This window comes from Dermacentor silvarum, chromosome 5 (assembly GCF_013339745.2).
Source record: "Dermacentor silvarum isolate Dsil-2018 chromosome 5, BIME_Dsil_1.4, whole genome shotgun sequence".
In the NCBI taxonomy this organism is placed as follows: domain Eukaryota; kingdom Metazoa; phylum Arthropoda; class Arachnida; order Ixodida; family Ixodidae; genus Dermacentor; species Dermacentor silvarum.
Window position 1 is genome coordinate 143,936,472 of NC_051158.1, and position 14,175 is coordinate 143,950,646.

General features: G+C 48.5%; 1 long non-coding RNA gene across 3 annotated transcripts in view; it reads left to right on the forward strand.

The window, feature by feature from the left end:
- Positions 1–14,175, forward strand: part of LOC125946043 (uncharacterized) — a 78,462-nt gene that overhangs the window by 24,557 nt on the left and 39,730 nt on the right. Inside the window, exon 1 of one of the 3 annotated variants that reach the window (XR_007467341.1) lies at positions 10,890–11,010. The exons of the other annotated variants lie outside the window; for them this stretch is intronic. This is a non-coding gene — a long non-coding RNA (uncharacterized LOC125946043). Of the gene's footprint in view, positions 1–10,889; positions 11,011–14,175 lie in introns of those variants that run through there. 3 annotated transcript variants of the gene reach the window in all.

Here is a 14,175-nt window from a genome sequence, read left to right on the forward strand (position 1 = left end):
AGAGTGGCACTAGCTATAACCTGTTCGGTGTCGTCTGCTTCTGCGATGTGTTCCAGCACTCGTGCCGCTATTTCGGCAGTCACAAAGCGTTTAGATTGTTTGTAAATGCATAAATTCACGGAAATATAAAAAGAAAAAAAATTTGCGAATGATTGTTCTTATTTCAATCACAAAATAGAGTAGGAAGAGCGGTACAAGAGAGGAAAACAACGAGTACAGCCGGCAGACGATAACTTTCCCTCCCGTTGCCTTCGCAGGAGGGAAAAAAGTCTGAGTTGCAAGACTCATAGGATAAAATATAGTGCAATGGAGTAATAATGAAATACAATAATAAAGAACTTGATATATTGATATGAACGAGAGAATTTGAAAGAATCACGCAGACTGACGCAGACTGAATCACGCAGATTGAATCCTGCGACTGTATACGCAGACCACACACACACTGCGAGAATCTGCAGACGCTGCAGAAGGCATGTAACTTCAGCCTTGGCTACATGCAGCTTTTTTGAGTTAAATACAGAGGGGTAACCTAAACGATCATATTATTGTGTACTGCTGTGTGCCATCATGTAAGTCAAAACAAAGCAAGCGATCTAGCATCAGTTTACACAGTTTTATAAAAGCTTTGCGATGCATATATGGCGGACCAAACAAACACGTAAACAACCACTCGATCAATTAATTTTTTTTCTTATGTGGATCGAGCGGCGCGACATTTCCGCATAATGGCAAACCAAGACTACCATTTTACACGTTATTACCTAGCACTACAATGAGTACACCTAAACAATTTTGACATACTAGCTGTGTTTTCGCAAGAAATTATATATGCAAGCAGTCCATATGCAAGCAGTCCGCCACAGTAGAAGAGCTGGCGCACACATTCGAACGCCGCCGAGCCGCCCGCCGAGTAGCAGACGAACAGGTTATAAAAGCGCCACCTAAGGCCACCGGTTGAACGAGAGTGGGCACAAGCGGCTCCCATAGAAGTCGGATATCTGCGCAAGTCGGGAGTTCCCGTAGGTCATGGTCTGAACAACCCAACGAAACACTCTCCTCGTTTATAGGAGGTCACCTTTGTTCGCTTTCAAAACCAATAACATTCTCTACACTCACCAGTTTTCCTTATCTAATTGACTGACAAGAGGCGAGGAGCACGCTCTGGTGGAGAGGGTTTCAATGGGGCCGAGCCAGCACAGTGGAAATAGATAACCGTATGAAGAGGGTGGTGCCGGCTTCTCCGATTGGTCCGGTTTGCCTTACTTAGCTTGCGGTGGCTGGTCGAAAATCACGGCGGCGTGCAACGGAAGGATAATAGTGCCGCTAAAAGGGATCCTCAGCAAGGAAGAGTTGGCAGAGCGATGTCGTATGCATGCCGAAAGGGCTCGATAACGTTTTACTGCCACGCAAAAAGGTTTATCATGCGCAAATAAATAAACACTCACCGGCAGGTCCAAGTAGCGAGGGCCTAAGCGATCGGCGGGCAGCCATCTTCTATTCCTTTCAGATCGGGGCAGTCTGTGGCTACTCAGAACATTTTTCGGTTGTGTTCATGCATTTTTTTCGTGTACACGTCAATTTGACTTGCTGAGTTTCCGCGGTTTTGTGAGGTCGCGTGACGGACAGGCGAAGTGGGCGCAGCCAGAAAACATTTGACCAATAACAGAGGGCTGATGGTGAAAAGGCGTTGAATCAGGACTGATTATTTTTCTTTTGTGCGGTTTAATCATGCATATTAATTGTGTACTCGTTATATAAGATGGGGAGCTATCGCGGTTTTCGTGACGTCGCGTGACAGACAGGCGAAGTTGGTAGTGGCCCGAAAATGTTTTGACCAATCGTGGAGGCTGATTGCAGAAATTGGAATCAAAACCGTTTGGAATCATTTTACTTTATAGCGCCCCATGTTACAGCGCTATTTTAAAATGGTGACAGGCCTGCGTGACACCAGTCGATCCGTGAAGCTACCAGGACTCTGTGGACACCTCATTTTCAGGTGGGACATTCCATTTTCCTGTGCTACAAACATTTTTGTGGATCGACCACGTGGCCGCCGCGCGTGCACCGGGCTCCCAGGTGCACCGGCTGCGTGCCAGCTACGTGGCACGCACTCGCGCGAGCCCCGTATCGCCGATCGAGTTCTCTGCCCCATCAACCAGCATGGATGATCTCGAAGTGACCGCCGAGATGGGTGGCCGAACAAATCGCCTTCGCCAACCGGCGAAGCTGAGTGTCGACTCTTCACCCCAAAGTGACTCCACCCAAACCTCAAGCACTCGCTCAAAGACCAGGCCACCAGTCAAAGCGCAAGTTCTCAAGGCTGGACGAATGCCTCCGCTACCTTCCAACGAAATCAAGATTATCATTCGCCCCAAGGGAGCCCTCAACATCGCCAAAATTGGTAGTCCTACCGTGACTACAGCCGTATTCCAAGCCGCACAGCTCAGCCCAGCAGATATTCAACAAGATAGCGTGCCCCAAAACCCAATAAAACATTGTCGTTGTCAGTACGCCAAGCCCGAAGAATGCCTACCGGTACGTCTGCATAAAATCCATTCAAGTCAATGGGGTCACGCACGATGTTAACGCGTATGAGACGGCCGCAGAAGACACCACGAAGACACCACTAGCCGCAAAACGCATTGGAACGACAACCACCGTTGTCATCGCCTTCAGCGGCCCCGACGTGCCATATCTGGTTCGTTACGGAGGCACCTTAATCCCATGCTCATTACACTGCAAGCAAATAGAAATTTGCTACCAACGCGGCCGCCTCGAACACCGCATGGATGTCTGCCGTTTTCCAAATAACAAGATATGGCGAGGTTGCGGAGTGCGCAACCCACCTACCGACCAAACGTGTAACCCCAAATGCTCGCTGTGCGGCGGCCCTCATCTCACGGCAGACAAATCGTGCACGGCTCGCTACAAGACACCGTACGTTATTCGCAAGCGCATCGGGGAACGCCGAGCAGCAATGCAAGTAACCCTTCAAGACAGTGACTTCCCACCCATGAACTACAAGCACCGCTGGAAATTCCGGTCCCCATCACGCTCGAGGCAACATTGTACCCGGACCCCTTCACGTTCGAGCCAGCGCCGTTCCCGATCGAGATCTACTTCTACGCCACCCTCCAAGCCTCTTAATAACAAGGTGAGCTTCGCAGAAGCCCTTATGGGGCCTCGCGAGAGGGTCGCAACACACCTTCCTCACCGCCCACTAACACTAATGATAATGCAGAAATAGCTCACCTCAAAAAAGAAAACGCCATTATGCGGTACACATTCACAAGTTCTCGCAAGAGGTTCGCGACCTCAAACAATCCAAAACACCCGCTCCTACACCACCCGCCGAAGCGTCCCCCTCCTCTAGCCATGACGCCCCACTGACACCGGCCCCCAATAAGCGGGCCCTTCAAGAGGGAGCCGCGGGCCAAGTGCGCTCAGATGTTAAAGACATTCTAGCCTCACTAGGAAGCACGATGGAAACACTCCAGAACGCAGTCGAATCCGTACAACACGCCCTTCTCGTCCTGGCACAGCGCGTCACAAACGTTGAAAACCGCCTACAAACTCTCCCCATGCCCGCTCCTCCTGCCCACGAAACCCCAGCACTGCCCATGATGGCATCCCCCAATCCCTATCACGGCCCACCCTAACAACGATACACTTATCTGGCAGTGCAACTGCCGAGGCTATCTCCGCAAACAACCAGTCATCCGTCAACACCTACGTACCCTCACCCGGCAACCGGACGTCATCATGATTCAAGAAACCCATATCGATTCGGTCACCCTCCCAGGTTACCAACCTTTCATCCCGTCAGACGCTTCTCGCTGTCTCTGCACCTTCGTCCGCAAGAGAATAACTGCCATTGAACAGAATCTGTACGTCCGAAACACCGAACACCTTCTCGTTGAACTTATACCCACTAGCAAACGCAAGGAATGTATTTTTTTGTACGTGTACAGCCATCCCTCTGCCAAAGTTCGAAGAGGCTTTCTCAACCTCTTCAAGAAGGTCCTTAACGTATCTGGCACCAGCCCGCTCGTTATCGGTGGAGGCTTCAACCTCCCCCACACGGTATGCGGATATGGCTACTCTACGACGGTGGCTCAAAACCTCTGGCAAGACTCCCAGGACCTCGGCCTCACTTTCATTACAGACGCCACCTTGCCTACACGCCTCGGTAACTCCACTTCCCGCGACACTACCTCCGGCCTCACATTTACCAAGAATGTCACCAACGCCCAATGGAGCAACACAAAACATGATCTCGGTAGCGACCACTTCATCATTGCCACATTTATCCCTCGGATAGCTGCAGTCACCGCCAAACCCCGAGAGTTCACCTGGGTGTACTGGGATGCATTTCGCAAGCATCGATCCGCTGACCCGCACGCGGAACGCATAGCGGACATTGATGCATGGACCCGAAATCTCCAATCTGATACCAAGGCAGCCACGCACACCGTTACCATCGATGCCCGCGTCGTGCGCATGGACAGCAGACTAGCTCATCTCCTCGCGGCTAAAACATCCATACTATCCCGTTGGAAAGGGCAACGTCTCAACAGGCGCCTCCGCGCTAAAATAGCCCTCCTCAACAAAAAAATCGAAGCCCATTGCCTCACCCTCAGCCGTCAACAGTGGACTGAACTGTGCAATACTACTGACGGAAAGATCCACTGTGCCTCTTCTTGGAAGCTTCTCAAACACCTCCTGGATAGTCAAGCCACCCGCTCTTCCCAACAAGATTGCCTCACTAAACTTCTCTATACAGAAACGAACAGGGCCGCGCCCAAGTCTTAGACCACCTTACTAACAAGTAAGGTGGTCCCAGTGCAGTCTCACGGCTCCTACACCGGAGCCCCGTGGGCCCGGTGCAGTTTCACGGCTCCTACACCGGAGCCCCCAACCCCCCACTGGACGAAGACTTTAGTGTCGCTGAGATCCAAGCCGCCCTACACAAATTAAACAGCCGCACTGCCCTTGGCCCCAACGGGGTCACTAACAAAGCCCTCCGTATCCTGGATGACGCCTCCGTCACCCAGCTTACAGATTATATCAATGACTGCTGGTGTAAGGGTGCAATTCCCCCAGCCTGGAAAGCAGCAAAGGTCATCGTTATTCCCAAACCTGGCAAACCCTCTGGCCTCGATCACCTTCGCCCCATCTCCCTAACATCATGTGTGGGAAAGATTATGGAGCATGCCTTCCTCACCCGAATTAACACCCATCTGGAAGACACTGCAGCGTATCCTCACTCACTCATTGGCTTCCGGGCTCACCTGTCGACTCAAGACGCCATGCTACAACGTAAGCACCATATACTTGAAGGTAGAACCCGCACTACTAAAGCAATACTCCGCCTCGACCTCGAAAAGGCCTTTGACAGCATAGCCTATTCCACAATTCTCGACCGCATCTCAGGCCTTAACCTCGGTGCGCGAACTTATAATTACGTTAGAGACTTTCTCCCTAATCGCATGGCCTTCCTCTCGGTGGGGGATCTCCGCTCCGACGGCCGGACTCTGGGCAGCGCGGGAACCCCCCAGGGCTCCGTTATCTCCTCAATGCTCCTTAATCTCGTCATGATCGATCTTGCCAAAGAGTTGCGGCAAGTAGACGGTGTCAACCACACCATCTACGCTGACAATATCACCATATGGGCCCATCAAGGCAGTGACGGCCAAATAGAAACGGCACTACAACCGCCATTGAAACAGTCGAGACCTATCTCCAAGGCACAGGGCTTCGCTGCTCTCCTGCGAAGTCCGAACTCCTTCTCTACAGGCCTACTCTCTGTGGCCGCCGTCCGAAACATTCCACCGCTAAACGCCAATACGAAGACATCGCGCTTCACCTCACGAATGGCAGCCCCATCCCCCTCGTCACCAATATCCGTGTGCTCGACATGCTTATAGAGGCGAACGGAACGAAGGGCATGGCACTCGCAAATATCCAGGTCAATGCATTCAACACCATGAGACTTTTGAAGCGGGTCTCCAACCGTCGTGGGGGTATGAAAGAGGATAATCTCCTCTTTCATACAGTAATTCGTACAGTAATACAGTAATTCAGTAATACAGTAATACAGTAATTCGTCTTTCATCCAGTACTTCGTAATTTGCCACATCACCTACGTTGCTGAGTTTCTAAACTGGTACAAGGCTGAACAAAAGAAACTCAACATCCTCCTACGCGGTATCTATAAACAAGCCCTCGGCCTCCCCAGTTACACCTGCACTGAGTTCCTCCTTCAACTAGGGGTCCATAACACACTGGACGAGCTCATCGAGGCCCAACGCGGTTCTCAGCTGGAGAGACTCACACTCACAGCGACGGGCCGCCACATCCTCACCTCGCTCGGTATCACCTATCACCATCAACACGGCCATAAACACCAGATCCCCTTCACCATACGAGCCTGGATTCACGCCGACCCTATCCTCCGCAACATGCACCCCGAATACAACCGCGCACGCCGCACAGCACGTGCCACGGCTCTCACCAAAGCCCTTGCTCACCACGACGGTGTGAGTTTCATCGACGCCGCCGAATATCCCCACGGTACCCGCTTTGGAGCCGTCATCACACGAGAGCCGTCATCGCTATCTCCATCATGCTATTAGCCTAGTAACCCCACACGCTGAGGAAGCTGAAGAAGTGGCCATCGCCCTAGCCACACTAGACCCAACATGCCATACCATCGTATCTGGTACCCGCTCCGCTGTTATCAACTACATCAACGCCCGTATCTCCCACCAAGCCTTGCGTATCTTGCAACAAGCACCCCGCTCAACCGACCATCAGGTTACACTTGTCTGGTTCCCAGCTCACGTAGGCACCGTCCACCCGCACCTCCCCAACCTCAACGAGGTTACCCACTCCCTATAGCGCTAGGGCTAGTTAACCGTGCAATGGGGAGGCTGTCCCCACCGGTAGGGAGCGCCTGACACGCTACAATGATGTAGTAAAATCCTTCTACTTAGAGCGTAGGACTTCCCCGGCCCGCACAGCAAGCTATCCCGAGCGCAGGCTACAACTTACCGCCTGCTACAAACCAACACTTACCCCTCGTTACACCTTTACAATAAGATCTACCCAGACATTTACCCCAATCACACGTGCCATATCTGCAAGACACAGACAGCCACACTTACACTCATGCTTTGGGACTGTACACAACATTACCCCGACACTAACCCCATGACCCTCTCGTAGAGATGACGCGCTGCTCTGCGTAGCTCCAACCTCGACGACCAACTCTGGGCAACCCAGCAAGCCTGCGAGTCGGCGAAGAGGCCACACCTCGACGTCCCCACGTGGGACGTCGAGGTGTTAAAACCACCTCTTGCTGGTTTTAATAAAGTTTATTCAGTGAGTCAGGCCGGCCCGGCACACGCAGCACAGTCACAGCATAAGCTAGGGGAGCGGCTCAAGAGTAGCTCCAATTTCTGAACCACGCACACCAGTGTCTTCGAGAGAAAGTCTCGTCGCCTCGTTTTGACGAGAACGATCTGAACTGTCCGCCCGGCGTCGATGGTGAGCTGCACACGATGCGTTTGCAGGCCCGTTAACTAGATGGCGCCACCATACTAGCGGAGACTGGGGATCGCGTTTTTTTTTTTTTGCGTGCCTCGTTTGACTGGCATCTCGTCGTACGCGCCTTAACTAGATGGCGCCACCATACTGGCGTAGGCTCGGATCGTGTGCGTCCGCGTTTATAGGGTTTTCTGCGCGATCACAAGCGCTAGCGTGGCTCAGTGGTAAAGTATCCGACTCGCGCGCCGCGGTCCTGGGTTCGATCCCGGCGGGGACCGGGTACTTTTTTTCGCATTTCTAGCGATAGCGGTTACGCGGCGGGGGCGGCGACGGCATCATCGCGACCCAAAACGGCTATTGGAATGAGCGGAAAACAGCTTACGCTGTAAAAAAAAGTACCTCAAGCTTGTAGCGAAATGCATTTGGGTTATTATCAGAGGGGATATCATAGGGAAGATCGGTCCACATGAGGATGGCTTGTGGAAGTGCGGATGTATTAAACGCGTTCGTGTTACCAAAGATGCGCGTGAAGCTGCGGTGATTATGCAGTCTGCGTGACGGGAAAAGGGGGCGTTCAAGGTGTAACGAGGCTATTTTTATTGTAAACGTACTTGGGAAGCAGGCACAGGAGAGACATTCGACGCCGAATAGCCAATATCTGAAGGGAATGATCGAGTTTAAGCTGAGTCACACTATTATGATTGTCATAGTTCCTTGAAATGTAAGGGGCGGCTTTGTTCTGAACTGCTTCAAGCATGTTAATTTGATAATGATCGGTAGCAGACCAAACAGATGAGGCATATTCAAGTCGTGGGCGGTCGAAAGTTAGGATAATCTGCGAACATTAGAGGGACAATGACGAAGGTTGTGGCCTAAATACCCTAGTATTCTTGAGGCTACTAAAGCTTTCTTCGTTGAACTTACATCCTAACATATTTCAGTGATAAAGGAATTTCTGGCTAACCGTACCCAATTTATTCACGTTATTAATTAAAGGATCCAGTTCTCTTCCAGTAACATGAGGTGTCCCGCAGGGGACAGTCCCCTGCTATTTTTAATAAGAACGACCTGCCAACGGATGCCTCCTGTAACGTCCGCATCGTTGTCGATGACGGTGTTAACTATGGCACAATTATTAACCCCTCTGATAATCTAGCTCTACAAAGTTACTTAAACTGCGTCCAGGACTGGTGTAACCAATGGCTCATAGAACTAAACCCAAAGAAATGCAAACCGAAACGTAATACTCACCTGTTCCCATAACCAATCTCGCATATCACGATAGAATTATTATAGTCTTAGAAATACCTCGGCGTAACGTTGTCCACTGATCTAACGAGGAACGCACATGCCACTGACGTCATATCATAGGCTAAGAGAAGCCTTGGATTCTTAAAACGTCATCTACGTCACGCGCCTCTAAACCTAAAATTGCTTGTCTACAACTCACACATATGCTCTAAGCTTGAATATCCCTCGGTCTTCTGGAACCCTAACCACAAATATCTAACAAACTGCCTTGAATGAGTACAACATCGTGGCACAATATTCATTCATTCATGCTATTCATATAATGCCAGCGTATATTCGTTAAAAGAAGAGTACGACCTAACAACCGTGGCTTGTCGGCGTCGTCTCGCTAGCATGCACCTATTCCATAGTTTTTTTTTTTTTTTGCAGATCACTTAATCATCCACCCTACATCAGTCCCCCGGTACGCATTTCACTCCCCAATGGTCATCCGCTTCAAGTCGCCCGGTCCCGTGCGCACACTACCGTTTCTGCCTCATCATTATTTCCACGCTCAGTCTCGGACAAGGATGGCCTTCCACATGATATTGCCGGGATCACCTGCCCATCCCCATTTTACAGCGCAACTAATAATAGGCCGTTCCTGCGGCGGAGGTCGGCGGCGGCGTAACCGAGCGAACGAGCACAACAGCGAAAGCTGAAAGAAAGATATGAGCCGCGATCGGTCGAGACCAATGAGAGCAGCCCCTTCAGTGACGTGGGCGCAAGAAATTTGTTTAACGCGGACCCGCCCGACAGATCGACGCGTACTTGATCTGGTCTCAGCCGGACCGCTAGTTTCGTACTATCGTCTGCTCGCGTCTGCTCTTGCTCGCACTTGTTTGATTTGCTTGTTTCGGTCTCGTTTGCGCTTGTTTCGATAGTCATGATTTGCGATTGTTTTGTAATCTGACTGTATGCGCGAGGCGAATTGTGTAGTACTTTCTGGAAGCCAAGCGACTCCAGCGATTACACTGGAACCTTCGACGAGTCATGTATAAAAGGCGACGCGCTCGAACCGTAGATCAGATAAACGATGATTGCCTACTCTGCGAGATGTCTCTCTCAAATTCTTTCCCTCAATACATGGCGAAATGAAAACATCTATGGAGCTCCGCTCAAATTTCGCATTAGTATGAGTATCGTAATCGACGGTGAAAATTTTGTAACTGTATAACTACGATATTTTACAGCGAGCAAACGTGTACTTAAACGTACTTTGCTTGTGTATTTCATTTATTTATACTTGTTACCCACCCCTTATGTAATACCCCCAATCCTGGGGGCATTTAAGGTAATAAAGTGAAAAAAAAAAGAAAGTGAAGTGAAACTAAAAAGGAGGAACCGTGGCTAAATTTTTCCAGTAACAACCGCATGAAGACATAAGGCAGTTAGAGGCATAGGTGGAACTGCGTTTGGTTATGCATAGACAAGTTCCCGCCGGTGATAGCCGACCACAAAACATCCATATCGAGGTTGCGGTGCTCTAAGGTGGTGGCTATTTCCCTGTGCACTTTTGTTGGTATGTTATGTGTTTAACTCCAGAGTGTTAGCGAGCCCCTCTCACAGCCATGGCCGCAGAGACAAACCGTCATCCCAGCCGCAGGCGTCAAAATGTACATGAGTTGTGTATAGTCGAATATATTCTTAGTTGACAGTCATCATCACAGCATCTGTGCTTGCATTGCATAAACACTATATTCAGTGATTGCCGTGTAACGTGACGCCGAAGGCTTACCTAGATAAAAAAATATGCTGAGAAAATTGAGTTTACCTTACAGATCAAGTTGGATACATCGTCTCGCATTGCCGCGCGAACAGGAAAACGTCAACATGGTCTAGTTTGACATAAATGCTTGTCAAAAAATATATATATATATATATACATATATCTTTCGCAGAGAAAGAATCGGAGAATAGTCGTGCATACTTTATTAAGTGGGCGTAAATATTGTACACTTGTGTAATGGGTGTCTTTAGATACTCTCGCGTGCATTGAGCACTTTGACATTCCTCCACAAAATTAGCGTCATTAACGTTTGTGAACTCACACCCATATAACAACACTCCCTGTGCTCTTGTGCTGTTGCAGATATTACATCGAATATTATGCCCGATTGGAAGTAGATGCTGAAAGAAATGCTTACATGATTATACGTGGACGTAGAAGTAAGAGCCTACTGTGTTTATTACTCTAAATAACCACATTGTATGCGTAAACGCAATATATTTAGATATTAACGCCCTTTTGTGTGAGTTTTTGTTCATTTCAGACTAATATAGTATTTTCTGATCAAACTTCTAGCACACAAAGTTGAAACGTGATGCAAATTCATGCTGTTCATCGGCCCGTACGTCAGATTGTTTTGACTTGAGTTGCGCTTTACCTGACCCTAATCTGTTGGGGCTCACAACCACGTAGCTTTAATGGCCGGGGGGGGTGGGAGGGGGGGTAATTTTTACTTTTCGTGTTTGGAAGGGCGAGCAAAAAAAAAAAACAGATAGGCTTGCGTGTGTCCGGCAGCCTGTTCCACTAATTTTCCATCTAAGATGTGTTTCACTTGGGAGGTTTTATAATGAAATACTTGGAAGCGATGCCAGAATTTTTTTAACGATTAATGAGACTTCCTGCTTATACAATGAGACTTGAGAAGATTACATTTACGACAAAGTTTCAAAGAAATAAAAATTCCTTTCCAGCTTCCTTTTGTGCTGCCACTTGGAGAAAGTGTATTTGTCAGAACATACGATGTTATTCTTTGAGAGGGCCTGTTTGTGATGATGTGTGGTGTTTTGTGGCACAAGGGCCAGTTGTGGCCAAAGAGCGCCATGCCAGTGTTTGTGAGTGTGCAGTGTAGCGATGAATTCTGAGAAGTAGATGAAGCGTGGCTGTAAAAGGGCCTAAAATAATCGCTGTAAAGTGCGTAAAATATATATGTACTAAAATCATGGCAATGAGTAATGATGTGTACTATGAAATGAGGAATGCATTGAGAAAAAGAATAATATATTTAAAATATTTAAGATACAGTAATTGGCAAGAAGCACTACTACCTAAACAGAGCCCTTGAACCACAAGGGCCTGGAGGCATGTGCTATAAAAAATTATCACAGCAACATCCTCTGGAGAGAGGATGTGCTACGAACTTATTGGGCTAATAACATGTAGCACAACATCATTAAAAAAATCGAGGACTGCTTTGGCATTAAAAAGCGGTTCTTCACCAATAAATAGCATGGGATGTAGAGGGATATTGTAGCGGTATGCTACCGGAAAATGTTTCCTTCTCTCGGCTTCGGCTTCCCGGCACTCTACGAGGACATGGAGGACGGTCAGCCTCTCACCACATCTACCACAGGTTGGTGGTTCATCACCAGTAAGCAGAAAATTGTGGGTGGCATATGTATGTGACAGTATGTCCTATTCTTAGACGACCGAACAGGACATTAGTTCGTCGTGTTTTCATTACGGGTGGCCAGAAACCTAACTGTGGTTTTATCAAGTGAAGCTTATTATTTCTTTCAGCGTCCCACAAGCGCTGCCAGTGGTCTCGCAGTTTTCTTCGCAGAAAAGGCTTCAAATCTGCGGGAGGAATAGTAGCCGCAGGATTAATAGCTTGCGATGTAGTTGATGTGGCCAACTTGTCTGCAAGCACATTAGCCTCAATGCCTCTATGGCCAGGCACCCAGCATACAGTCACATGCTGGTTAGATATATATGCTCTGCATAAACTGGAATAGAGCTCAGTAAGTACAGGATTTTTGTTTTTGCAGAGTGACATCAGAGCTTTCACCACGCTTAGGGAGTCTGTAAATATAACTGCTTTTTGAAGTTTTGATGCCCTTATATGATTCACAGCCGACAATAGTGCATAGGCCTCAGCGGTAAAGACACTCGTTTCCGGGTGGAGTACACCGGATTCCGAAAAGGATGGGCCGACGGCTGCATAAGATACCCTGGCATGTGACTTGGAAGCATCTGTGTAAAACTGTGTACACGAGTATTTAGATTGGAGTTCTAAGAAATGCATTTTAATGTGTGCCTCTGGCGCGTGTTTAGTGACCTCTATGAACGATGTGTCACACTCTATGAGTTGCCAGTGCCACGGTGGCAATAGTTTCGCTGGAGCCATAGGACATTTGTTGAATAAGAAGGATGTTCAATGTTTGCTTGTACTTTCAGAAAATATGTAAAACTGCTGTATGACCGCTGCAGATGAAGCGACCACTGGTTCGATTCTACGTAGAGGCTCTGGATTGGACTTGTCCTGAAAGCACCGGTCGCAAGGCGGATACCCAGATGGTGAACGGGGTCTAGTATTTTTAATGCAGCTGGCGTTGCGGAATTATGAACGGGGTCTAGTATTTTTAATGCAGCTGGCGTTGCGGAATTATACACTATAGCTCCGTAATCGAGGCGTGAGCGGACAAGACTTTTATAGAGGTTCAGCAGACACTTTCGATCACTGCCCCAAGTCGTACGCGACAGAAGCTTTAAAAGGTTCATTGTCTTCAGGCATTTTGCCCTCAGATACTTAATATGAGGAATAAATGTAAGCTTCGAATCTAAAACAATGCCTAGAAACTTATGCTCGCTGCTCACAGAGAGCGCATCTCCTTTGATTGCAATACTTGGGACTGGCGTTACGCCTCTCTTGTTAGTAAAGAGTACGCAAGTGCTCTTCTGGGGATTTACCTTAAAACCATTTTCATCTGCCCATTTGGACAATTTGTTTATTACAAGCTGCACTTGTCGTTCGCAGATGGCAATATTGCATGACTTGAAGGCTATCTGCACATCGTCGACATAAACAGAATAAAACATAGTGCGTGGGATGACTGTGTGCAGGGAACTCATTTTTACGATAAATAGTGTGCAACTAAGCACGCCCCCTTGTGGCACACCGGTCTCTTGGGTGAATGACTTAGAAAGAGCGTTACCCACTCTTACGCGGAATGTGCGATTCGATAGGTAACTTTCGATTGAGTTTAACATGTTGCCACGGACACCCATCGCAGAGAGATCTCGGAGAATGCCGTAGCGCCATGTCGTGTCGTAAGCTTTTTCTAGGTCGAGGAACACTGAGAGGCAGAACTGCTTGTGTATAAAAGCATCCCTAATATAAGACTCAATGCGAACAAGGTGGTTTGTTGTGGACATACCTTCCCTGAAACCACATTGGAAGGGGTCTAGTAATTTGTTATTTTCAAGGAAACAGATTAAGCGCCTGTTGATCATTTTTTCAAATAGTTTGCACAGACAGCTTGTTAGCGCTATTGGCCTGTAGCTGCTGGCTAGGGACGGGTCTTTGCCTTGTTTAAGCACGGGAAAGA